The sequence below is a fragment of the Pinus tabuliformis genome, chromosome 3_1 (assembly GCF_031772625.1).
Source record: "Pinus tabuliformis cultivar Carrire ecotype Pingquan chromosome 3_1, CPIR1, whole genome shotgun sequence".
In the NCBI taxonomy this organism is placed as follows: Eukaryota; Viridiplantae; Streptophyta; class Pinopsida; order Pinales; family Pinaceae; genus Pinus; species Pinus tabuliformis.
The window spans coordinates 259,642,341-259,668,399 of record NC_142301.1 but is presented as its reverse complement, the minus strand read 5'-3'; the positions used below and the strand labels follow the sequence as shown (position 1 = coordinate 259,668,399).

Below are 26,059 nucleotides of genomic sequence, written 5' to 3'. Positions count from 1 at the left end.
TTTCTAGATTTGCTCCCTCAGCTCATGCAACTCCTTCTCTGCTTCTTCCATTCTCTTCTTATCCCTCTGCCTTTGCACGATTCACTTGTCATGTTGCTGCCTCTTTGCCTAAATAGCCATAGCTTCTTATTCTACAAGTGGATCCGCTTGAAACTTCCAGCTTTTCTCCTCCTCCATGAGGTCGACAATCTTCCTCTTCCCTTTGTCGCACACACGTTTTCTTGGCTTTGCTGCCTCTGTTGTTGTTGCTCTTGTTGCTACTGTTGGTGCTCTCTGTGATGTTGCTTCATGCTGCTTTGCTAACCACTCTACAATGAAGCCGACCTATTCATTGGGTCTGGAGTAATTGTATCAGTACCTCCATGAGTCCTCGGCCCAATGAAATGCCCCATGGATCTAGTCGAACTGAACTCTCGCACAGTGATCCTTCACAATGAAATGTGGGTCATACGGGTTGAAGCTTCGGAGGTCAAAAGGATACTTCCTCATTTGTTCAACTTCGACATCCACTTGATTGATACTCTAGATCTCATATAACCTAATATGCAACGGAAGAGCGGGCCAAGGTGCCTTCTTCTTCTGCTGCAGTCTAGCTGCCAATCCTGTCGAGATGTGGTACGCTACTTCCTGCATGACAAGCATGTCCAAGGTGAACTTTGGTAGAACATGCAAAGACTTATCTGCACTAAACACTTGGATGAACGTTCTAGATGGTGAGGCATACCAATCTGCAATGCCTAGCAATGCCTTCATCGCTTCCTCTGACATGCAGGGTGGATCCTGTTCGAATATCAACCTATACATTGGGGTGACAAAATGGTCAGACAACCGTATGATCACTCCTCTGAAGCTACATTCAGACAATAGCTTGAAATATTTGTTCACAACAGTCTTCATCGGTTACCATGCCCACTCCAAGCTCAGGAACTCATGTTGGGCACAAACTGCATCTAGAATGTAGGTGGACATATAAATCTCTGCATGCATACCCTCGGGTGATTGTCGAGCCTTCATGACTTGTTCTTTCAGCTAGTGAGCCAGTATGCCGGACCAGTTGCATGGTCTTCCTTCTCTAGCCAATTGGTCCAATACGAAAACCCAACACTGAGGAAAGTTTTCAGTGCTTGCTTGGCCACCCATTTGACATGCTAATATGACCAAGTATTGGTATGCCTTCCTCAATATCTTTGTCTTGTAGATCTGGTTGGGTGTCATCACGAAGTGAGCTGGCTCCTTTACCCAATCCTTCATAATGTCTCTGGAGTGAGCTCTGTTATTGGGCAGGTTGAATGGAGGGGTCATGAAAATCATGGGCTCGGACATCTGATACATCTCGTCGTAATCTCATGCCCAGAAGGTTGCAAGCTTCGTCCCACTCACACTACTCAAGGTCATCATCTCGAGGTCACCGTGAGAGATAATCTAGTGAATCATGTCCGCACATGGGAACTTGGGGTATCTGCATGCAATCTGGTACAAGCCGAACTTATGAATATTCACGTACACCTGACCGTCTTCGAGGTCTTCCCCAAAAGTGCTTGTGAATGCTTCATTCACCTCTTGCCACTTAAGTTTGATGTCCTTCTCAAGATACAACTTCGTATCTTCGTAGATCGACAAACCAAAGGACACCTGCTCAACTGCTTCTCCAGTTGCAATACCATCAGTCTCCTGAGATCCTGTTCTCTTAGAAGCCATTGAGATAGATGAACGCCTGAAAAATATCAAAACAAGTAGCATGCATGGCAAGAAATATGTCAGTGAAAAAAAGCAAATCTAGGGAAGGACACAGCACATACCTGGGGAACTGATGAGCAAGATTACGCAAATTTTACTGGGAGGCCGAGTGATTGGTTGCCAGAACTACACAAAAGGTAGTCTAGGCTGTCTGGGAGGTAGCACTGGCTGTTGGATCAGTGAAATGCGCAATCCAGTTAGGCAGTTGGGATTGCGCATTGCACAATTCCAGCTGGGAAGGATTGTTGGCCCAGGGACAGATTTGTGCAATTTCTTGGGCCAAGGAGTCGTTTTGCTCCATAAATGTGCAAAAAAGTCCTAGAGGCCAATGCTGGGCAAGAATGTGCATTTCTGGGGAGGAAGGTGAGCCTTCCTTCCCCAGATTGCACAATGCAGCTTTAGTGAAGGCAGAGCCCGAGACAAGGTTGGTCGGACTCGCCGATGAGAAACTGAAAGCAACTAAAATAGTAAAATGCATGGCGACACTAATTGATAGCATAAGTGATTGACGGTGCATGAAAAACATGAATGAAAGATTCAGGAGACAGATCAACATGCATGTGGGTGAGGCAGTTCGTTGGTTGGGTGAACGTCCATGCAAAACACTTTCATGCATGCGACAATAGTGAGATAGCAACCAAAATTGAAACAAAGCTGGGACAAGCTAGAATACATGTAAACAACAACAAGCGTTCAAATAAATCAAGCAAACAACACTCACACAAGCGAATACACAAAAAACGACATAAATGTTGAAAAAGACAAGTTGAGGCACTTACCTGCGAATTGCTGAGTCCGATGTGTCGAAGAGTCATGGATGTGTTGTGGGATGTCAGAGCTCCAAGATCAATGTGCATGAATGAGCTCTAATGCGTCGAATAAATAAGTTTGGTCTCATGATGTGCATGCCACAGATCTAAGAAAAAACGACACTTAGAGGGAAACTTCTTGTTGGAGAGGTAAATCCCCTCTGCGGATAGAGGCGATCCCACTAGCCCAAAATGGGTCTAGAAACAATCAATCAACGCTACCATGCAAGTTCCTAGTTGCAAATTGAAAGTGGATTATGAGAACCAACCTAAAGTCCAACGCTAGTGTTGTGGAAGAGTTGATACTCCCATTCCCTTGCTCCAGCAGGTCACGATCCTCACGATCTCCGTGAATGGATACCTGCACATGCAAAGAACGAAGCGAATACAAGCATAAAATCCACTAAATACAACAATATATCGGTCAGAAAAGATATAGATCAAACATTATCATAATGAACAATAAGATCGGAACCATAATGATAGTCGTTTATTAATGGTAATCAACAGAGAAAAGTACAACCAAGGTTCTGACGTTGAATCCCTCCTCTGGCTAGGCGAACAACTACATATGTCTTGCAACAAGCCTTTCTCTCTCTTTGATTATGAATGCAAAGCTCAGACTTCTGATAGTATAATCTCCCTATGCTCCAAAACTCTTACTATCACTCAAAAACTAGCACTATCACTAGCTTGTCAGAAGATGAGGACAGGCTTTTATAGATGGAGGAGGGGAAGAAGATACAATGAATCAAGACACCCATTATGGATTGGCATTATCCCCAAAAAGCCATTGTGGATAGATGTAAGGGATAGATGATGAATCTCGACATCCAAGAGATTAGCATTATCCTCAAAAACTTCATGATTTGAAGGGAAAAAACATCCGGGCGCGCGTTTGTTAAAAATCTTTTCCAAACTCGGTTGGCGCGGGTGTAACTCTAAGACAGAGTGCCAACTGGCGCACCCTCTTTTGAGGATTTCCTTCATTGGCGCGGGTAGTACATTGTGGACCCGCGCTAATGGAAAAAGGGCACTTTTCAGGAATATTTTGTAGGAGATGTCTTCAAGGCACATGAAGTCCATACTTAGGGGAACATAATGCAAGTGTTTTTAAGTTATGTCACTGCTCACAGGTCCCGGAATGAGTCCTCCAAAGTGCGGGAAAGGGGTAACAGAGACGGTGACCAATGGTGACAAATTACTGTGTAACAGATGCCCCCTAAAGCATGAGGCCCGAGAGAGAGAGAGGGGTGAAATGCTTTACAAGAACACATGCAGCTGCTGCCGGAGAATCTGTATAGAGAGATACAACTGATAGCTCAAGTACATGATATATGTGGTATGGTCGCAACCATCCATAACAGAGTACATAATAATCTAGATCCATGGTATGGGCGCAGCCATCTGGTTAGGATCGATGAATAGACTCAGGTATGGTCGCAGCCATCCAGTGAATGAGTCATGTAACAAAAATCCACAAAATCACAGCCTGGATTCCAACAGACAAAATCCAGGGTCTTGCGCTCCATCTCGACCCGAACAAAAGTACAAGTTCAAGCATGCGAATACATGAGCTGAAGTCGAACATGCATGAACGTCGTCTGATTACCAGTCAATAATGAAAGCTGTTAACAGACGTGAGAGGTACCACCAATAATGACAATGGCCCTCAAGGTACTATAGGTACAATCTACGGCGTGCGAATTAGTGAGCTGGCGTCGAACACCCGTAGAATCATTCGATCGGAGGCCAATGATGAAAACCTCATGTCGACCACGAAGAACCTGCCATTGAGGCATGCAGGCTCCAAGGCACCGGAAGGGAGTCTCTAGATCAGCTTCCTGGATAAGGAGTTGAAGTCGACAGGAAGTGATCTTGATCGAAGGTGGGCCATAGTGTTTCCCACATCATCGACACGAGACAGAGAAAAAATATTGCGGTGCATCAAAATTGTGTGAGCTATCAGAAAGAGGTTGTTACTCTGCAGAGGTCAACTTCTCTTGAACATATCGGCAGCACGACAGTGGAATTGGCAGTATTTGACATCAATGGATCAGAGGTCATGTTGACGAGGCAATGAGCAGATGAGAGGTCAAACAGGATCACCCAAATCCACGGAGGCAAGTGAAAAATGAGATGAGATATCCCCACCCAGACACGAAAGCAAACAAGTGCCATGTTCAAGAGCGACATACTGCCGACACGACAATAATTATGGTTCCATTTTCCCCTACCGTTTCTGGCGAGTATCCCAATTATTTTTATTTACAAGCTTGATGGGGATAGCATATGCTTGTAACGTCATCTTGACGGACTACGATGTCATTAAGTTTTAACGAGTCTGACAAAGGAAAAACTCGGCATCTTTTCATGTTTAGAGAGTTTGAAAAGACTGCGGAAAAGAAAACTCCAAAGGTGTCCTTTTTCGTCAAGTTGTGTCTTTCGAGCCCGAAAAAGTATAAAACAATGCTCAAAATAACCGCCCGACCATTACGATTGAGGAGTACTTTTCATAAGTAGTGATTTCGACCTGAAAAAGTAAAAAAAACGATCGAAACCACGTCGTTTCAAAACCGTTAACGAACCTGAAACGACAAAGGTCCGACGATCTTTTCGTTTTTACACAGTCGGAAAAGAGTTTAAAGATGATTGCCTCTTACTTACGTTTAACGAGTCAAGAGGGATAACTCGGCGATCTTTTCATGTTTAGCGAGTCAGAAAAGAGCTGAAAGATGACTCCATAGTGAGTCCGAAAAAGTATAAAATACAACTCGTTTCACCATCAAAGTTGCGTAAAAAACCTGTCACTACACAAGAAGCAATCGTAAAATCCATTTTCGACCACAAATATATTAAAATATTCAAAAAATAACTTTTTAAACCTAAAAATGAGTCAAAATGTCTATAAATATGGTGAAAGTGTAAAAAATAGAATTACTTTTTACTTTTTACCTCTTGAATAGTAGTAGTGGTCTGTTTGGGGGGCGAACTTCACGCGGTGATTACAGCCAATCCGTGCAACCATTCGAGATTTCGTCAGTTCCAGGTAAGAGGCGCTTCCTTTGGCTTTATTTCCATTCCTTTTTTTATGAATTTTGTCCCCTAATTGAGCCTCTGTAAGGAGGAATTTGAAATTTAGGGTCGCGCCCCATTGGCGCGGGTTTCCGACACGGGTCCGCGCCAATGGGGTGATTTACCCAAAGGTGCCGCGCCAACCGCGCGACCTAATTTTTACCTTGAATTTCATCATTATTTTTTAAATTTGTCCGGTTTGTAAGCTTACCAGTGTTCCAATAATGACTTATTCATCCTTGTGGGTGCAGGAAACAAGCAAAAATGGTGGTGGAATGGAAAGAACGGGAACATGATGCTGTAGATGCCTTGGCCATCGAGGATGAGGGATGTATGAACGCTTTGAGGGACTGTGGTCTCAAGAAGTTCTTCCTCACATCTTATCTGCGAGCTCAGCCTGAGTTATTGCAGTTCATAGTGGATGCTTGGGATGTTGATGACCAAGTATTTCGCTTACGGGACCAAACCTTAGAGCTGGACGTGTCTGATGTGTATTTCATTACTGGGCTATCATGGAGAGGGGCGAGCCCTATTTTGACCGGAAGCAGACCTTCCGGAGAGAAGATAGGTGAAGTGAAGGCCCGAGTGTGTCCAGAGGCACAATTTGGGAGAAACAGTGCCAAGGTGGATATCGCCACCATCCAGGATTTGGTTCTTAAGGTGATATTGTTCACCATCACGCATGCAGCTGGGGTACAGGCGCCCCATGAGGCGAGCAAGAATCATCTGTTACTAGCGACAGAATGCCTCAGCCCCACCATCTTTGACTGGGCTATAGCGGTGACTACCAACATCAAAAGGCAGCTTACAAAGTGTAAGCGCGGAGAAGTGAAACAGTTCGGGTATGGCTCAATTGTGGTGTCGTTCTTCTTGGAACGATTACCCCTCTTTCAGATGCAGGGAGCTGTAGTGGCTGATCCATTGCCACGAGAGCCTAGGATGACACGCTGGGCAGCATTGATGCCCAGAGGAGGAGGGGGCCAGCAGATGTCTTGGCGGCCCGAGTTCTTTATATGGCTTCGTCGTCAGCTGATCGTAGTGGAGGATTGGCCATATGCGGGGACTAATTTCATGGGGGATCCAGACCTCCCACTGCCAGAGGAAGAGGAATGGGACGAGGAGCTGGGTATGATTTCTTCATTTTTTGATGTTTTATGTATTTTCATTTTTTTTTTGTTAATACATGCATGTTCTGATAACAGTCATATGTACATGCAGATGTAGGCCCAGAGTGACCAGCCGGCTTGTCTCCTATAGCGCAGAGGGGCCAACCCGCAGCCGACCCTCAGGCAAGGGGTGCCGTGGGGGAGGAGCTGGTGCAGAATCTCGAGGGACTCACCCAAGGGATTCCGAGTTACGCTAGACTGGCGGACGTGCCCTTTGCATACCAGAGGCACACAGTGGGAGTGCCGACTCGTATCCATCATTTGTTGAGACGATTGGTGCGAGCGGTGACGTGCTATCATGAGCACCACCATGACTAGACTTCTAGGTTTCTTTCATGCATATTTTTGAGGGACATGTCGTCCGAGGATGTATCAGGATGAACATGTATTATTTTTTGGACTATGTAACGCACGCAGTGCAAACATTATGACACACATATATATATACATATGCCTATGGTTTATTATTGTGCTTTTATGTGCTTGCTTGTATAATGTTTTGATTATAAATTACGCAAATGTCTATCTAATACATGATTAGCCAATGCATCAGATAATGTGTTTAATCGTCGTGGAATATGCTGATATGTGATAAAATCAAAGTTCCTTTCTAACAATCTCACACGTAAATACAACCTTAGAATGCGATGGTCTCTGACGGAATATCACCCGTTGAGCTGGTGGACGACAAGTTGAGAGTCTAGGTTCACTACCAATGCACGAATGCCGAGATTAATTGCTTCAGCAAGTAGCTCAATTACAGCACAATATTCGGCGACATTGTTAGTGGTACAACCCAAGCACACACCTTGAAAATCTATCAACTCGCCATGAGGATCATAGATCACCCACGCCGCAGAGGACAAGTTGCGAGTACTGCGACAGGCACCATCAGCGAAACCAACATAAGGTGCATCAGACATCTGCACAAGAAGCGAAAGACACAATAAGCGGCAGTCACGCCTTTAAAACTGACACACATACACACAACACACCTGCTAAAGTACATGTATGTACAAAATAAAGTGTACAAGCATCATGCATAGTACTTTTTCAAGTACAGCCCGTTTCGGGGCTTCCCGAGAGGGTTCCCTTCATAATCAATTAGCTCGTAGGCCCCTTTTTGCAAAACTTTCTTGACAATGTAAGGGCCTAGCCACATAGGCTCGAGTTTTCCTGCTCCCAGCTTATCGTTTGCCTGATCGTATAGCAGGACTAAATCTCCCTCAACAAAAGAACGTGGATGGACAATCTGATCGAAGTGAGTCTTGACTCGCTTCTTTTGTGTTTCGATGGCCAAAGAGGCTAGGCGACGGGTCTCATCTAGCCGTTCCAGGTAAAGAAGGCGTTCTTCTAATGGAGTAGTGTTGGGAAGTAGCTCGACAGCCAATTTTAATGAAGGGATTTCGCACTCGATTGGAAGGGTAGCCTCTAGTCCATAAACTAGTTGAAATGGAGTGAAACCAGTGGCATCCTTCACGAAGGTTCGGTAGGCCCACAAGGCAGGGAACAACATCAAATGCCAGTTAGACTTATGCATGCCAACGGTACGCTGAAGCATTGTAACCAAAATCTTATTGATAGCTTCAACTTGGCCATTGGACTGAGGGTAGTATGGAGTCGAACTATTGTGTTGTAAGCCTAGCTGGGTTGTTAGTTCCGTCATCATATGATTACGGAAATGCTTCCCGTGATCAGTGACGATGGCTTGAGGGACGCCGAATCGCGAGATAACATGGTTGAATAAAAATTGCGCCGCTGTGTGACCGTCTTCAGTTAATGTAGGCATCGCCTCGGCCCATTTAGTAAAGTAATCGACGGCAATGATAATAAACCCATGCCCCCCAGCCGAGCGAGGTTTACAGGTCGTATAATCAATACCCCATTTTACAAAAGGGTCGACGGTGACAACAGGGTGCAATGGAGCGGGAGGCGCTCGCATATTCCGCTGGTATATCTGGCACTCATGACAAGAGCGGACGACAAGAATGCAATCTTTAAAGATAGAGGGCCAAAAGTAGCCAGCACGGAGGATTTTTTGGGCAGTAGCATATCCAGACATGTGACCACCACAGGCACCAGAGTGGCATTCATTCAAAACACGCTAAGCCTCCTCGAGAGTTAGACATCGGCGGAGAACAGAGTCAGCGCCGAGGTGATAAAGTGTGTCCCCAATGATACGGTATGGTTGAGACTGATGACGAATCCTTCGCCGAGCGTCTTTGGACACCCCGGGGCGAAAGGAGGACGTTTGTAGATATATAATGATATCCCCGTACCAGGGATCGAGGGTGCTAATGAGGAATAAAGTCTCATCCGGAATATGATCCTCTGAATGAGAGGGCGGGGAAGATGGAAAAGAGCAAAGTAACTCAGCGCATACAAGGGATTTCTTGGACTTGGCAGTGGTAAATTCCAAGTCGAACTCTTGGAGGATGACAATCCACTTTGAGTACTTGCCCCCCAGCAACTGGCGTGACAAAATATATGTCATGGGGTTGCAATCAGAAACCACGGTGGTAGTGCGCAGTAGAATATAGTGACGGAAGCGTTGGACAGCACAAACGACGGCCAAAGCCAACTTCTCGACATAAGCATATCGAGTTTCCGTGTCTAAAAGATTGCGGCTGAGATAATATACAACATGCTCAGTGTCATCATCATCAGTTTGAACGAGAACCATGCCGATAGTGGTGTCGGCGGCAGCCAAATACAGAGTGTAGTCGCGATGATAGTTCGGAGGACGGAGCAATGGAGCAGAAACAAGGAGACCCTTGAGACGCTCAAAAGATTCCTGAGCGATGGTATCCCAATGAAAAGGGACATCTCGCTTTAGCAACTGTGTGAAACCTTTAGCCACCTCGGCATAGTTTGGAACGAATCGTCTTAGAAAATTTGCTTTACCCTGCAAGCTTTGCAATTGCTGTAAAGAAGCAGGGGGAGGAAGATTTACTATAGCCTCGACTTTAAGGGGATCCAAACGGATGCCCTCTCGGGAGATGACAAACCCGAGAAGTCGGCCGGATTCAACGCAGAAGACACATTTGTGAGGATTGAGTCTGATTCGGTAGTGTCGACAGCGAAGAAAGATATCGCGAAGGTGAGTAGGGTGGTCCTGACATTTGGCTGAATGAGCAGGGAGATCATCCAGGTATGGTTATACAATGTGTCGAATGTCATGAAAAGCATAGGACATTGCATGTTGGAAGGTAGCACCGACATTTTTGAGACCGAAAGGGAGCTTCTTATAGGCAAAAGTGCCCCATGGACAGATAAAAGCGGTCTTGTGTTGATCAGCGGGAGCAATATTGATCTGGTTATATCCAGAAAAACCGTCCATAAAAGAGTACATTTCGCTTCCGGCACACTCGTCAATAATTTGATCAATGAATGGTGTGGGGAAATTATCTTTAGGACAGGCTCGATTAATATCACGATAATCGACACAAACACGGATGGTACCCTGTTTTTTATTCACAGGTACGATATTGGAGACCCAATCTGTGAGTGGGATAGGATAAATAAAACCGGCTTTAAGAAGCTTCTCTACTTCCGCCTTAATAGCTGCAGCCTTTCGGGGGTGTACAGGGCGTAAACGTTGACGAACAGGCTTAGCACCCGGGTATGTGATTATCTCATGCACCACTATGCTAGGATCAATGTCGGGCATTTCTTCGTAGGACCATGCAAAGACGTCACGAAATTCGCGAAAAAGATTGGTATAAAGTCGAATCTCCTCCGGAGTACAAGTGACTCCAATGTGAAGATGTTCGACAATCCTTGGTTTCACAGAGATGTCGATGGGCTGGGTTTGCGTAATGTTTGCCATATTTCCTTCAGAGGACACTTGATAAACTTGGATAGGTGTTTGAAGGATTTGAAATGGGAGACAAGGAGCAAACCGCTCGAGACAAGTAAGCATATCCTGATGGGCAGGGAGAAATGAGGAACGATGGTGAGAATCATGGCAAGGAGGTTCCTCGGGAGACATAGTCTCAATAATGGTTTCGTCGGAAGGGAATGTTTCTTTTAAAGGGTCCGAAGAAGTCTCATCTACAAGCCATGAGGATGGAGCGAACGAGTGGAGAATCTTACTCGAAGGAGCAAGTTCATAAGAGGGAGCCGATGAAACAATGATTTCGACATAGTTGAGCTCGGCAGGACTCAACGGCTTCTGGTCGCCCCAAGAATCTACTTGGTCAGTGGGAGGGAGGATCCACGGATCAGAACAAGTAGTAATCATATTGACGGAAGTGACATTAGGAGGTGGGAGCGGAAAAACACCCATGAGGGCGGGATCTTTGAAAAGCCCAGCTCCCAGACTCTCAGATGATTTGGAGGTATGCTCCACAAAAGGGATGTTGCCTTCAGAAGAGGAAGCGAAGAATGACAGCTGGTCTACGGTAACAATCTTCCCTTGATGAGGGAAACGGATGATATGAAACAAAGATTAAGCTACAGCTTGCATCGCGTATATCCAGCTATGTCCGAGAAGGAGGTTGTAGGTAAGACTAGCATCAACAACTTCAACTTCCATTTTGACCGTCTTCCCTTCCAAAGAGATGGGCAAACGTTGGAGTATACCATAAGGACGGGATGCTCTTCCATCAAAAGCTTCCAAGGTTGTGGGAGACTGGCTCAGCGTCGGAGATCCAATAGCTTTCCAACAGGCAACAGACATGATGCAAGTTGAAGCACCTTCATCAATGACTGTACGATGAATCGTTTTGGAATTAATAATAACCTGTATGAGGAATGCGATTTGGGGAGGCAGTCTCTGCGTATGGCGTTATAAGTCAAAAGTAATCAAATCCGAGTCAGCCGGGTCTATGCCACCGATAGCGGATAGCAAGGACTTCCTCTAAGAAGGGCAGCTCTGGAGAACTTCTAAAGCGGACATAGCCGATGGAGTCTGAGCTAAGTCCTCAACGATATTGTAGTGTTGTGCAGCACGAGAATTTGGGTTGTAAGAAGATTTCCGGAGTACTCCTTTTGGAGGGGGTCGAATAGGCGTCTCAGTACTAGGTCTCTCGATGTGGAGCGGGCCTGAACTGAACGGAGGAGCACTAGAGGGGACCTCAGGCTCTTTCCCGACAGATGACGGATAATCTTTTGTTCGAGTACTGATGTGGACAGGTATCGTTCCAGCCATAAATACTTGAGAACCGAAGGAAGAGGGAGGTTGAGAGGGGTCAGCCACCATTTGAGTTTGTTGCGAGGGAAAGGGTTCTTTGAGCACCGCAGGAGTCTCGGAAGCGCCTTTCAACAAACGACTAACTTCGGACCGCCTAGGGCAGTCTTTGGTATAGTGATCTTCATCACAGATAAAACAAGGATACTTGGGTTTGCGCTTGGCACCTTCCTCGGGTGCAGGTTTAGGGGAGTCCTGTTTGGTTTGATCTGGCTTATTCTTCCCTTTTCCTTTCTTCTTTCCTTTCGAGGCTTTGTCTGCCGTGGTGGACTGGACGGCATTGACCTCGGAAGTAATATTCGAAGTGGGTGTTACCTGAGAAGTGTGTTCATTCGAAGCATTTGATTTTTGCTTCCCAGGGTTCGCAGAATTTTTCTTCGAGGACGAATTAACAGAACCAATAATACCGTCAACAGTTGGTGTTGGTGGGGCTTTGGATGTTCCTGGTCTCGCGGCATCAGGTAGATAATCATACAATGTACCAGACTAAGAATAAACCAAGTCAAGGTACTGAGCGCGCGCGATAGCTTGCTCTTCAGTGACACACGCCCCCATGGCAATGTCCCGAGCTATTGGAGGAACGAACGAAGTCGTAAACCAATCGGTAAGAAGTTGGTCAGGAATCCAAAATTTGATCATACATCTACGCCGTCTCCATTCATGGATATGATCAGAGATATGCGTAGCCGTTGTCTGTCTTAAGGATGTCAGGAGGTGTGTACCCGTTTCATATCGAATGGGCAACTGAAAATGAGTGAGGAATGCCATAGCCAACGAGTTGAAATCCTGAAAGGATCCGCGAGTGAGCTCAATATACCACTTAGCTACAGAGCCAGTGAGAGTCCTTTGAAACAGGCGAAGCCGAATCGAATCATCAAGCCACGAATTGGATGAACACACAAGTGATAGGTCATAACATGAGCTTGAGGATCTTCATTAGCTTTACCATCGAATTTTGGACAGTCACTGGGAATTTTCGTTGGAACCGGAGGCCAATACGGATTATGGAGAATAGGATCATTGGTCAGTTTGGACACATCCGGTAATTCTAAAGTCGCTAAGAAAGGTAACTGAGGATTGAAGGACATCTGGGGCTGCTGGTAGGATGGAGCACCAGGGTTCCAACCAACTGGCGGTTGCCCCCATGGGCTTGGTCCGGACGGATTTGGCCCCATAGGGTTTTGTCCGTAGGGATTTTGGTTCTGCCCCCCAGCGTTCCATGGATTACCAAACTATCCTGCAGGAGCACCATACGGTTGCAGATAATTCTGATAAGGATTCGCCTGCAGTTGTTGATAATTTTGATATGGGGCAAACGAAGGTTGCCCTTGAGGTTGTTGGTAACCATACGGTGGCTGGACTCCAAACTGAGTTTGAGAAATAGGTTGAGTTTGATAGACTGGTTGGGATTGAATTCCAACTTGCATTTGAAGACCGGATGGGGCCTGGGGTACAGCCTGGGGCAAAAAACCAGGTTGAGCAGCGCCAGAAGGATGTCCTGTAGGTTGGGCTATCTGGCCGAAAGGATGACCTTGTTGATATTGAGGTTGGCCCACCTGCCCAGAAGGTTGTACTTGCTGGGGGTGGAGTTGTTGTTGCACAACTGAGGGTTGTCTTAACGGACCAGATGGCCGAGTGGACTGGGCAGTTGGTTGGCCTAATTGGATTTGAGGCTGGCCGACTTGCCCAGAAGGTTGACTATACTAGACGATGGGCTGACCATGTGGTTGAGCAGCTTGTCCAGATATTGGACCATACTGGACATTAGGTTGGTTTGGTTGAACATACGATTGACCAATTTGTCCAGTAGGATAACCTTGTTGGATACCAGGTTGGGCTTGTTGAACAGAAGATTGACCTGAGTTACCAGAAGGTTGAGCATAAGAGGTGAAAGACGGACCACTAGAGGCGAAAGGTTGTCCCTGGAAGGGTTGTCCTTGTTGGTCTTGATGAGGTGGTCTTTGAGATTGCGCAGACGATACTTGGCCACCATGATAAGAGGTGGGGCCCCACTCAATTGACAGCGGAACTGAAATCTCAACAGTCGGTTGAGACGACAAAGGCCTACCAAGATGTGGTAAATATTGATCGTATGGCCCCTCTGCTGGGACGTTTGACGTAGGATCAAAGACTCCGAATAAAGAGGCCGAAGGACGACTGAAAATAGGATTCGAAGAAGCTACACATACCGTTGGAATGGTTGGGATTGAGGTAACAGACGTACTGCGACTTGGTGGAGTAAAAGGCTCCATGGTGGGAAAAGCGAATTGTGACCAAATAGAACTCGTGAAGGGAGTTCCAGAGGACATAACATCCTTTAATGCTTTATAGCCGGGAGGTAGTCTCCCAGTAGTAGGGGTACTACTAACAAGTATAGGTTCCGTTGCGGTGGGAATTTCAGCGCTCGTCGCAACGGATTCTTCAGTCGAAGTAGGGGATACATCCTCCATGTCGGAAGAAAATAGTGGGGCTGAAACACGAGGGGAAGTGTATTCCCAAAAAGGGATACCGTCCTCAGAAGGTTCCCAAACGGGGTTCCAATGAAATTCATAAGTCTCGTCGCCTGGAGCACGAGAATTAATCGGTTGTATACTCGGAATAACAGGAAGAGTTTCACTCACAATCGGTATCTCGGTAAAGGAAGAAGACGAAATTGGTAATTCCGCCAGGATGAAAACTTCACAAAATCCTAGGGAATCTAACGAGACATGACCCTACTCAAACTAACGTAGACAAGATCTAACCGGGTAAATGTGAATCGTGGCCGAATAAATTTTAAGACAAAGGAACTGAACTTGACCTTTTCATGTTTTAAGAGTCGATAAAAGGACAAAAAGATGACTCTAGTCTCCTTCGAATATTTAGTGAGCCCGAAGTGACAAATGCTCAGGTGAACCTTTTCTTTTAGGGAGTCCGAAAAGGGTCAAAAGTGACTACTCTAGAGAACTAGGCAAAAGGTTTACCAAACAATCCGTAAAATTGCTTATACACCTTGGCAATCAGATGAAAACCAAGGACTTCCCGTACGGCAATCAATCTTCCCGAATGCTGTGTTTAGTTCATTACGGCTTGTAAGGCGGCCGACACGGCTTCCTGTGGATAAAGGATGATAACCTAGTGGGGTCTCCACATATACTCGACGGTACGTGGGAGCACAAATCCGTGTTAGACCACTATCGAGTCACAAAAGGAGGAATCACCCAACCATAATGTGAAACAACAATGACTAGGTTTAACGACGTCGGAACACGTCTCTAGCCTAGACCTCTAGAATGTATGCGTTAAGTTCCAATGCGTTTTTAGATTCATTCAGTTCATTTTACAGTTGATCTTTGATTAGGTTTCAGTTTTCAGGTCCTACCGTATGTAATCTCTCACAATTTCCTAAATGCAAGCTATATGCCAAAATATATCATTCCATTCAATGAATGCTAACTACAGAAGAGTTGAGATCTTTCAAACAAACAAAATGATCATCAAACAATCAACAAAGATTCTAATGCAGCTAATAGCAATAAATGAAACTTTTTCTTTTTCTTTTTTTTTTAAAGTGACTAATTGCTAATAACAGTGAAGAATGCTAACTAATGCAATGCAAAAAGATCGTTTGTTTTTTTTAATGGCATAATGCACTTAAACAAATTTTGAGAGATGATAACAAAGAGTAAACAGACAAATTTCACTCAATGAAAACAGAATCAAGTCTGAAACACCAAGACAATCTGTCAAGCCAAGAAGAATCACAAAGACCTCAATGAGCTATGTGATCTAAGCCCAAACAAAGCCAAGTGAAATCCAAACGAACAAGAGGTGGACTGCTCGAAGCACACAGTAAAAGTTCTGACAACCACTAGACAAGTGCAAAAAACAGCCAAGAAGTCGACAGGACAATCAGAGAACCAAAAACTCCCATGGAAGGCTCGATGTACAAAGCCACTAGATGCTCTAGGGCTGGGATATGAGATCGATGGAAAGAGGCAAACACCCGAAGGATGAAGGTCAAAAACTAGTCAAACAGAGCTCTGACACACTCCAATAGCTGAAAAAGATGTGAAAAGACAGAAATCTGAGTTTAGAAGGCTTCCAAACAAGCAAACTGGCAAAGTTCACAGGACTGACGCGACTGTCAGTCTGTAACTCGCGCTATTAAGGGATTAGCGCAAGTTGCTTTTGTGCAACCTGCGCCCACTGGCGCGACTGTCAGGTAGAAAAACGCTCTAATAAAGTTTGATGGCTTAAAAATAAATCAAGCAGTACAGGGTCTGATCGACAGTATCCAGACAGATCAAGCAGTAAGAAACAACTTAAAAATCCAACCCAAAAAGCTTATCTAAGCAAGCAAACAAGAGAAAACCAAAGTGCAAGACAAACTCCAAGCTGTTCGGTTCGTAAACCAAACCGGAGATTGACTGAAGTGGCGTTGATCTACTTCGCTAATGCAGAGCAATAGCGTTTCGAAGGCTACCTGGCCGTACTTCAGGCTCCGTCCAAAGTTTACGAATCAAACAAAAAATAGCGTCCCCAGTGGAGTCGCCAAATTGTTGGAGAGGTAAATCCCCTTTGCGGACAGAGGCGATCCCACTAGCCCAAAATGGGTCAAGCAATAATCAATCAACGCTACCATGCAAGTTCCTAGTTGCAAATTGAAAGTGGATTATGAGAACCAACCTGAAGTCCAACGCTAGTGTTGTGGAAGAGTTGATACTCCCATTCCCTTGCTCCAGCAGGTCACGATCCTCACGATCTCCGCGAATGGATACCTGCACATGCAAATAACGAAGCGAATACAAGCATAAAATCCACTAAATACAACCATATATCGGTCAGAAAAGATATAGATCAAACATTATCATAATGAACAATAAGATCGGAACCATAATGATAGTCGTTTATTAATGGTAATCAACAGAGAAAAGTACAACCAAGGTTCTGACGTTGAATCCCTCCTCTGGTTGGGCGAACAGCTACATATGTCTTGCAACAAGCCTTTCTCTCTCTTTGATTATGAATGCAAAGCTCAGACTTCTGACAGTATAATCTCCCTATGCTCCAAAACTCTTACTATCACTCAAGAACTAGCACTATCACTAGCTTGTCAGAAGATGAGGACATGCTTTTATAGATGGAGGAGGGGAAGAAGATACAATGAATCAAGACACCCATTATGGATTGGCATTATCCCCAAAAAGCCATTGTGGATAGATGTAAGGGATAGATGATGAATCTCGACATCCAAGAGATTAGCATTATCCTCAAAAACTTCATGATTTGAAGGGAAAAAACATTCGGGCGCGCGTTTGTTAAAAATCTTTTCCAAACTCGGTTGGCGCGGGTGTAACTCTAAGACAGAGTGCCAACTGGCGCGCCCTCTTTTGAGGATTTCCTTCATTGGCGCGGGTAGTACATTGTGGACCCGCGCTAATGGAAAAAGGGCACTTTTCAGGGATATTTTGCAGGAGATGTCTTCAAGGCACATGAAGTCCATACTTAGGGGAACATAATGCAAGTGTTTTTAAGTTATGTCACTGCTCACAGGTCCCGGAATGAGTCCTCCAAAGTGCGGGAAAGGGGTAACAGGGACGGTGACCAATGGTGACAAATTACTGTGTAACACTTCTAAAACAACTTTGCGTGTAACCCTCGACTGGTAAAAATAGCTCTCTGAATCATGGGATGCCTTTTGCATGTTGTCTATTGTTATTCCGGGAAGAATCAGTCATGCATGCATGCAGGTAAAGTTTCCTCGGTCCAGGGTGGAGCTGGTCAACCAGACTTTTCATGCATGTAGCTGGTCAACTGCTTGGGAAAAATGTGCATTCCTGGCTGTGAGCTGGGTTGAATTCCTAAGGGATTTGCACAATTCCTGGGAAGAGCAACTGACTGCTACCCAGATTTGCGCAAATCCTCGACTGAACAACCTACTGCTGGGAATATTTACACAAATCCTACTGGGAGGGTTGGCTAGCAGGATTGCACAATCTTGGAGCCCAGCAAGCTATCAGAGAGGATTGCGCAATTCCTAGAGGGAAGGCTGGTTGCTCTCCAGAAATGTGCAATTTTCAAGGGGAAGCTGCTCAGCCTGTAGTTGGACCAAGTCCGGGTGAGCAGCCTATGAGGGGAATGGATCAACTGTGATCGACAGGCTGCCTTTGTGCGAGGAAAATGTTGAAGCTTGAGTACTTGACGAAGCAAGACAAAGTGTTGCGTAAGGTTGGTAGGGAGGCTCCAAAACAGGTTAAGGAAAAATTTTGGAGGGTAGTTGTAGCCGCTACAACACCTTCTAAATTTATTATTTCTTCCTCTTCTAAGAATTCTTTAGTAATAGGTTGTAGATGTTCATCAAGGACTCCAACTTCATGCAACCTTTTCACATCTCCCTAAATTTGAACCATTTGAGTTGTGCCTCAAAAGAATTCCTAACAAAAGAAATCATTCTCAAGGTCTTAAGAAACTTTCATAACAAAAATTTGAAAACAATAAACTATTTCAATACACGGTTGAAGTCTTCAAAACAAAAGAATTGCTCATATAGCAAAACTTTTCAGGACATTTTATTGACACTGTTCACAAAAGCAATGCAAACAAAATCCCCACTTACTAGAGAAAGTTGAGAGTCTTGATCACCTTAATCACAAGTGAAATAAAGGAGAGTTCTACTCCTTCACATTTTAACTTTAAATTCATCTCCAACAAGTGTTTATGTTCATAAGAAATAACAAAAACTATCATATAGAATACGTAAATTAGCTTGAATTGCACTAATTCTTTACTCGAGCTATTAACTTCGATGAAATACATTGGCTTCATTTTAACAAGAAAATATCATTACACCACACTCATCATAAAAATTTTACCTGAATTTTCTCACTTAAAAAAGTAGCATTTTCCATCACCTTCATGCACTTAAGTAATAACTACATAATCTCGGTCATTTTAGTTGATATGGATGATTTGAGAACAACATTTGAGCCTCATTCCTCCAGATCCTCCTACAAAAAACATTGGTAGGGATTTTATAAATTGAAAATGTTTTATACGCCTAATCATCTCAGCTTATCCATTAAAAACCTCCATCATGGTATCCAAGAAAAAGTCAAACATTAGTTCAAAAACATGTCATGTAGAAGCCAATGCTATTAAATAAACATAGAATATGTAAACAATCTTCCTACACTTTATTTCATATTAATGAGAATTATCTACATAAATTTTTCCGTGAAGGATCTCACCATATAGACAAAAGTCACACGTAAACACTAGGCCATTGAAATAAATAACTTAGTTTTGTAAAAATGCAATGGGTTGAAGTACAGTACAGCAAACAATAATTTAATAAAAATGAACAAATATATAAAGTGATAAGGTTTGGATTAAAATTACAAGAGTAGAAGAAAACGAGCTCTAAATCACTACAAAAATGCTAATAAAACATATAAAAAGAGATATGCAACAATTTAAGACAAATTACTTGGTTTTTCTCAAAGGTTTTTATCAAGGGAAGATATCCATACTCACTTTTAGAATAGAAATTCAGAACAAAATCAAAAACAACATCAAGGCCCCAAAGCTCTCACATCCTTTCTTTGAAATGCCTCCGACTCTTCTAACTGCACCAGAGGTATCTGTTAACAAATTTGTACATGAGTTTTGCAAAACTAGCATGTGTTACGTCATAATGACTCATGAATAGGTGAACTCTACACGTCAAACAATTCAAAAAATTGGAATAAATAAAAAGCTTATAAGTTTCGAGTCTTTATTGTAAGTGTAAACTGAAACTTTTACGACTAACAATGTTCATAAAGAATCTTAAAACCCAACTATACCAACACTTTTAAGTATATTTTAGAGTTTGTAAGACATATTGGTACCTTTAATTACAACTATAGATAGGCAAGCTTTCTTCAACATCAATAAAGCAAGCCATTGCGAGTTCAACCCCTACCCAGAAAAAATATCTTCATCACTACTTCTCGTATGTATTTCCTTCATGGTGGAAAGTAGCTTCTAGACCTTAGATAGGATTGCAACACCACCATGACTAAAACTTGAAGAAGACACCTTCAACGGACTAGAAATCAAACCACTGGTCTTAATATATGTTTTTACTTCTTTCCATTATTGATGTACATAAAGTGTTCTTCTATTCGTTGGTCAACAAGTTGCTAGAACAAACTCCAATCAAAGTTTTTAAGTGGTGCTAGAACAATACAGATATTAAAATGATTTGGTTATAATGTTCTCAATAATGAATAAATGATGATTTTAGTATTTGATCTAGGACTGTTGACAACTCTCTGGAAAAATAAGATTCAAAGGCAAATTGGCTAAAGTATACAAATAGGACAAGAAAGCAAGATTTTGTTAGAAACAGAGGTTCTGTAAAGTATAATTAATGGATATTGATGTATGTTATATATGATTTTTTAGCTCACATCACACTGAACTCTTTGGAATGAATGAAACTGAGATAATAGAAGAACAAGAAGAAGGTAAACATGGGAGACGACAAAGAATACATAGTAAATGAAGAAATATGAAGAGGATAAAAGAAATGGGAAGACAGATATACAACCTACCATGTTATATATCATTTCATCAGAATCTAAATACCAACTTTAAAAGCTTAGATAGATTAGGTTTTCTATTGCATAGACTTTTCAGTTAAAAGAAACAAAACTGAAAGTAAAGTCATTATTAGCATGCCTAACAACTGACATGATTTCAATTTTCAAATCCAGAAATAAAAGAATGTAGATGAAGTTATTAAACAGTATACTGGAAAATAACATATCAAAAAAAAAACTTGCACAATGGTTGTATAATTAGGAGTTATGTTCATGCACATCTTGAGTCCTTCTTGGATTTGTCATTCAAACAGAGAATTTATTCGTTGTTTAAATAATTATTCTTATTTTCTCCTATCAACTACTTCCATACACAATGACTCATTTATCCTTCTGCGCCACTAAACATCTATCACCGCGCAAAATCCCAAGCGAAAATTTAGGTGCCATTCAAGAAAAAGGATTAGGAAACCTCATGTTCACTCCTCCAATGGCATGATTATGGATTTCAAACATCAGTGTCAGAGCCAATGTACATAGGCATAAGATGGGATATAAATGCAAAGGATGAAATGTCCCATGGGACTCAAATGTCTCGTATAGACCCTTTCTCCATCACAAAGGTCTTGGACCAAGCAGTTGATGCTTCCAAAAGTCCCTCCTTTTTAGTATTAATAAAAATTAATGTGAGACACTCAAAGCAGAGCACTCACCCTTTGATTCCTTTCACAACTTTAATAACAAGGCATTTGAGTGGCCTATTTGGCATGTTGTTTCCATTTTTCCTGGGATTACGAATTTCTACAACAAGGTTCCCAGGGGGCACTTATGTTTTGAAAGTGAAAATTGGTTGTTTATCCTTGTCCTCCACTCTATATTCACAAGTTGTGATTGGTCTTCCTTCATCACAAATTTACCTATCTAAGCAACTACTTGTCTTCCTTCAGCAATGGCCCAAACAACAAGTGACTATCCACGTCTATAGTCACCAGCAGCAAAAACACCATCAATACTCATTGCAAAATCACCAAAGTTGGCTTTGAAATTTGACCTGTTATCCCTTTCCATATCAAGATTCTCTGCAATAATCTATCAAACCAAATAAAAAATTGAAATTAGAGTGAGGTAAATGGAGGAATTCCAGGAAATACATTGTGTATGTATAGTATCTTTTAGACACGAGATATAAATGTTGAAAATATGTGTATTCAATGTTATGGATTGGGAAGGTTGCAAAATCATTGAATTACTCAATTTTCTAAAGAAGAAAACATAGTCTAGCAATGACTATTTTCAACTAAATTTAGATTGGACCTAAATCATTAGATTGTGCTTTTTCAAGCAAAAAAGAAAAAAAAAACAAACAAACTAACAAACTAACAAACTAACTAACTAACTAACTAATTTTATTAAAAAATCATTAGATTGTGCTTATCAATAAAAATTTAAAGTTTTATATCACCTCAGCGGCAACTTTGTTTCTTAGAAAACTATAGCTTACATGTTCTGGTCCAAGAAATCCCATTGTTAAGAAAAAAAATTATGCTTCTATAATCTCCTTTGTTCCCTCCATCTCTTTCAACTGGAACTTTCCACTCTCATCCTTTTCCCATTTGACCTTGATCAATTCAAGCCCTTTAACATTTCCATTGTCATCAGCTATAAACCTTTTTGTCAACACTTCATATGACCTGGGATCTTTACCAAACTTGGTAATAACTTCCTGGTGGCCATAATCTACTTAGAAAAACTTAGGCCACTTCCAAAAAGTGAACAAAGACCCATAATCATGGAATTATAATAGGGTACAACTACTAGAAAATAATAGATAACTAACTTTTATTTATATGAAGATGAACAAAGACAAACCTGAGGCCAAGGATCCCCAGGAGCACGAGAATTGGGGGGTTGTGGAAGGAGATCCAAATTCACAACATTGTTACATCCATGTCTTATGATTGTTTCTATACAATCAATTCTAGTGTCTCCTCCTCCAATGATAACCGCCCTTCTCCTTGTTTTAGAAATAAACTCTCCATCTTGCAATCCATTGTCCAACAAACTCTTGGTATTTGAATCAAGGAACTCCCTAGAAAAATGTATTCCCATTAATTCACAACTAGGAATAGGAAGATCCATGCAATATATATATATATATATATTACATTGTACAACAAAGACCTCAACTCCTATGGGTAAAATCTGAATTGGAATCAAATATAGAAGTGTACCTTGGTTTTGTTGCACCACATGCCCAAAGTAGAGCATCATTTTCAGCGTGAAGCTTCTCCATAGAGAAAAGAGAGTCAACTCCAACATTTGCATTCACAAAAAAATTAACACCTTCCTCTGCCATCAGAACAACACGTCGTTGGACAACATCAAGTTTATCTGTTTCCATATTAGGAACTCCATACATCATCAGACCTCCAATTCGATCAACACATTCATAAACAGTGACAGAGTGCCCAAATTTATTAAGTTGATCAGCAGCAACCAAACCAAATGGCCCACTACCCACTATAAAAACTTTCTTCTTGCACCCAATGACCAATTCATATCAAGATCTAGTTCACCACATCATAGACAACAGACAATTTATTTTCAAAATGATAAGCATCATAAGAATGGAATTAAGAATTATAAATGGAAAACACATACCCTGTCCTCTTCTCAGGTAGACGTGGAACCATCCAACCTTCTTCAAAATATTTATCAATGATAGCACATTCAATAATTTTAATAGATACTATATTTTTAATGATTCCTAGTACACATGCACCTTCACAAGGGGCATGACATACACGTCTAGTGAATTCAGGAAAATTATTTGTTTCCAGTAGCCGATCAAATTCTTCTCGCCAATGCCCTTGGTGAACTATTTCATTCCACTCAGGTATTTTGTTCCCAAGAGGAAATTTATTATTATCCTGCATGGAGGAAAAGGTTTCACATGTTCAAAATACAAACAAGTGTACAATCTAGAAAAACAAAAAAGATACAGGAACAAGGAATGTAATTAAGAAGCTTTGCATTATACAAAAATGAAAACACTTAGATAATGAATATAACATATGAAGTTTGAATTGTATAACTACATTATGTTTCACTTTCTATTTTATTAAATAATTAGGGGCAAATAAATGATGTCTAGACTATAAACTGATGACAAAAGGGGGTTCCAAAATCCATACACCTAGGTAATTGTGTCTTTAGTAGTGGCCCTGGCTTGTTTTCCTCGACCAATTCTTTCCAATCATTTATCCATGTTGCAACATCTTTGTATGCAATACTCTGATACTCATACATCAGAAAAACACAGTGCTTAACTACATTATCTATTTTCCAGGTCTCTCTACCACCACTTTTTGTTCACTTTGCTACAAATTAGATAGAAATGTTAGCCCCATGACCAAGCCATCACACTCAACATTTATACAACTTAATATTTGATGACATTGTCAAATCATTTGAAAGAATCAAGGATTTTATACAGTGGAGTTAATATTTGATGATGATATACATGTTATACAGTTGAAATTAAAAATAATGGGAAAAATGAGTTGAACTACATAAAAATGTACCTTGTAAGCCTTGTCATTTTTTTTATTTGTTGATTTGAAGCAACTTTTTCCATCCTCTTCAGCTCCTCAAAGGCATCTTTCTTCATCAAGTCAACCTCCTCTGCTTCCTTCACAATTTTCCTAGCCTTCATTTCTCACAATAGTCTTTTATAGTTTCGTGGGAATACTTTCAAAAACTTTGGGAGCAAAGCTTCAAAATTGGCAAGGAATTCTCTTTTCAGATGACTGTTAGAGTGACATAGGTGTTATTATATCATCATCTTCATTGGAATTACATGATATTCCTCTTCAACATTTTCAAGGTCTACCAACTCGAGATTGCATCTTGAATCAAATTTTCTATCAACATTAAGAACATAGGCAATAGCTCCACTCATTCTAACTGCAAAATTCCTTCTAGTCTTCCCAAGATGACCATAGTTCCACCAGTCATGTATTCACATCCATGATCTCATACTCCTTCAACCTCTTCTTTCACACTTGAATTCCTCACACAAACCTCTCTGTTGTCATACCATTGAAGTACACTTCTCCCCATATAGAGCAACATTCCCAATGATAATGTTTTCTTTAGGATCAAACTGGCTTCCTCTAGGAGGGTAAACCACGATATTGCCTCCTGATAAACCCTTCCCAACATAATCATTGTTATCCCCTTCCAGATCCAAGGTAAAACCTAAACAAAGGAATTTCCCAAGGCTCTAACCAACATTTCCTAAGAATTTTACATGAAACATGTCCATGGGAAAACCTGTCATATTGTATCTTTTTATAACTTCATGGCTAAGCATTGTACCGAAAACTCTATTGAAAATATTCATGGGAATCTCCATGTAAGTAGGTATACCTTTCTCTAGAGATTCCTTTGAAATCTTAATCAACGCTTGGTCTAGGGCCATATTCAGACCATGATCTTATGCTTGAACACAATATTGAGCAGCTTCTAGGTGAATCTTTACTACATGCTGAAGTAGAAAAGAAAGATCGATATTTTCAAGCTTCTCATTTTTGTCTATAACCTCTTTATCCATCTCTATCATATTTGCATGGACGACATAAGTTCTGAAACCCTTCTTAGACATAAGTTCACAAACCTCTTGGGTAAGCATGAAGAAGAAATTAATGACATGTTCTAGTTCTCCTACGAATTTTTCCTTTAAAACAAGATCTTGGGTGGTGGTGACACATTAACTCTTTATATGTGTTGTACTTGTGTAATGTAACCTTGAAACTAAACAATGCATTAAATGTATTGGAATATAGATACTAGCTCATACACTTTTAAATCAAAGACCACATCCTCCTCATAAGTTGCATAGCCCGGGGTTACCCAAAATGGCTATTATATTACATATTGAAATTAATATTTACAACCTTGAACATATCAAACCAAGGTTTAGACAGAGACTTGGGCAAGTTGTAAATACAAAGCAAAAGTTGCTCCCTCATAGTCAACTTACATTCCTTCTAAAAGGCCTCCATAATAGGATATGAAAAATTCTTTAATAGGAGTAAGGTCAAAGTCCCAAGGAACACATATTCTTGCATTTCCCATCTCACAATGATTGATATCCCCATCAAACATAAGATAGTCAATAGCAATCAAAAGGGATAGTGTTATTGAAATTTAAAAATAATCTCATGCATAACATGGAGCAACCATGTTCTAGATTATTTCAATTTGTACATGTATGGATTATGCATTGCCTTTCTACACCTCCACTTCCTAAACTACACTGTCTGCATATGGGCTTCCATTCTTACCCCATAATCCAGCATGAGTTGAACACTTTTCACGATACTATCTCTATATCAAATCTCCACCACTTTGGAATTGAACTGAATGTAGTTAAGCAATCCAAAATGTTCGGCATAGTTGTGGAAGTAGTCCAATACCTCAGAGTGAGAGGGGAACTGGATAGTTACATGG

At 41.8% G+C, this 26,059-nt stretch overlaps 1 pseudogene; it reads right to left on the bottom strand.

Moving 5' to 3' along the window:
• The window catches only part of LOC149186789 (glutamate synthase 1 [NADH], chloroplastic-like), a 57,704-nt pseudogene extending 32,403 nt beyond the window's left edge, over positions 1-25,301 (bottom strand).
• Positions 25,302-26,059: the final 758 nt, after the last annotated feature.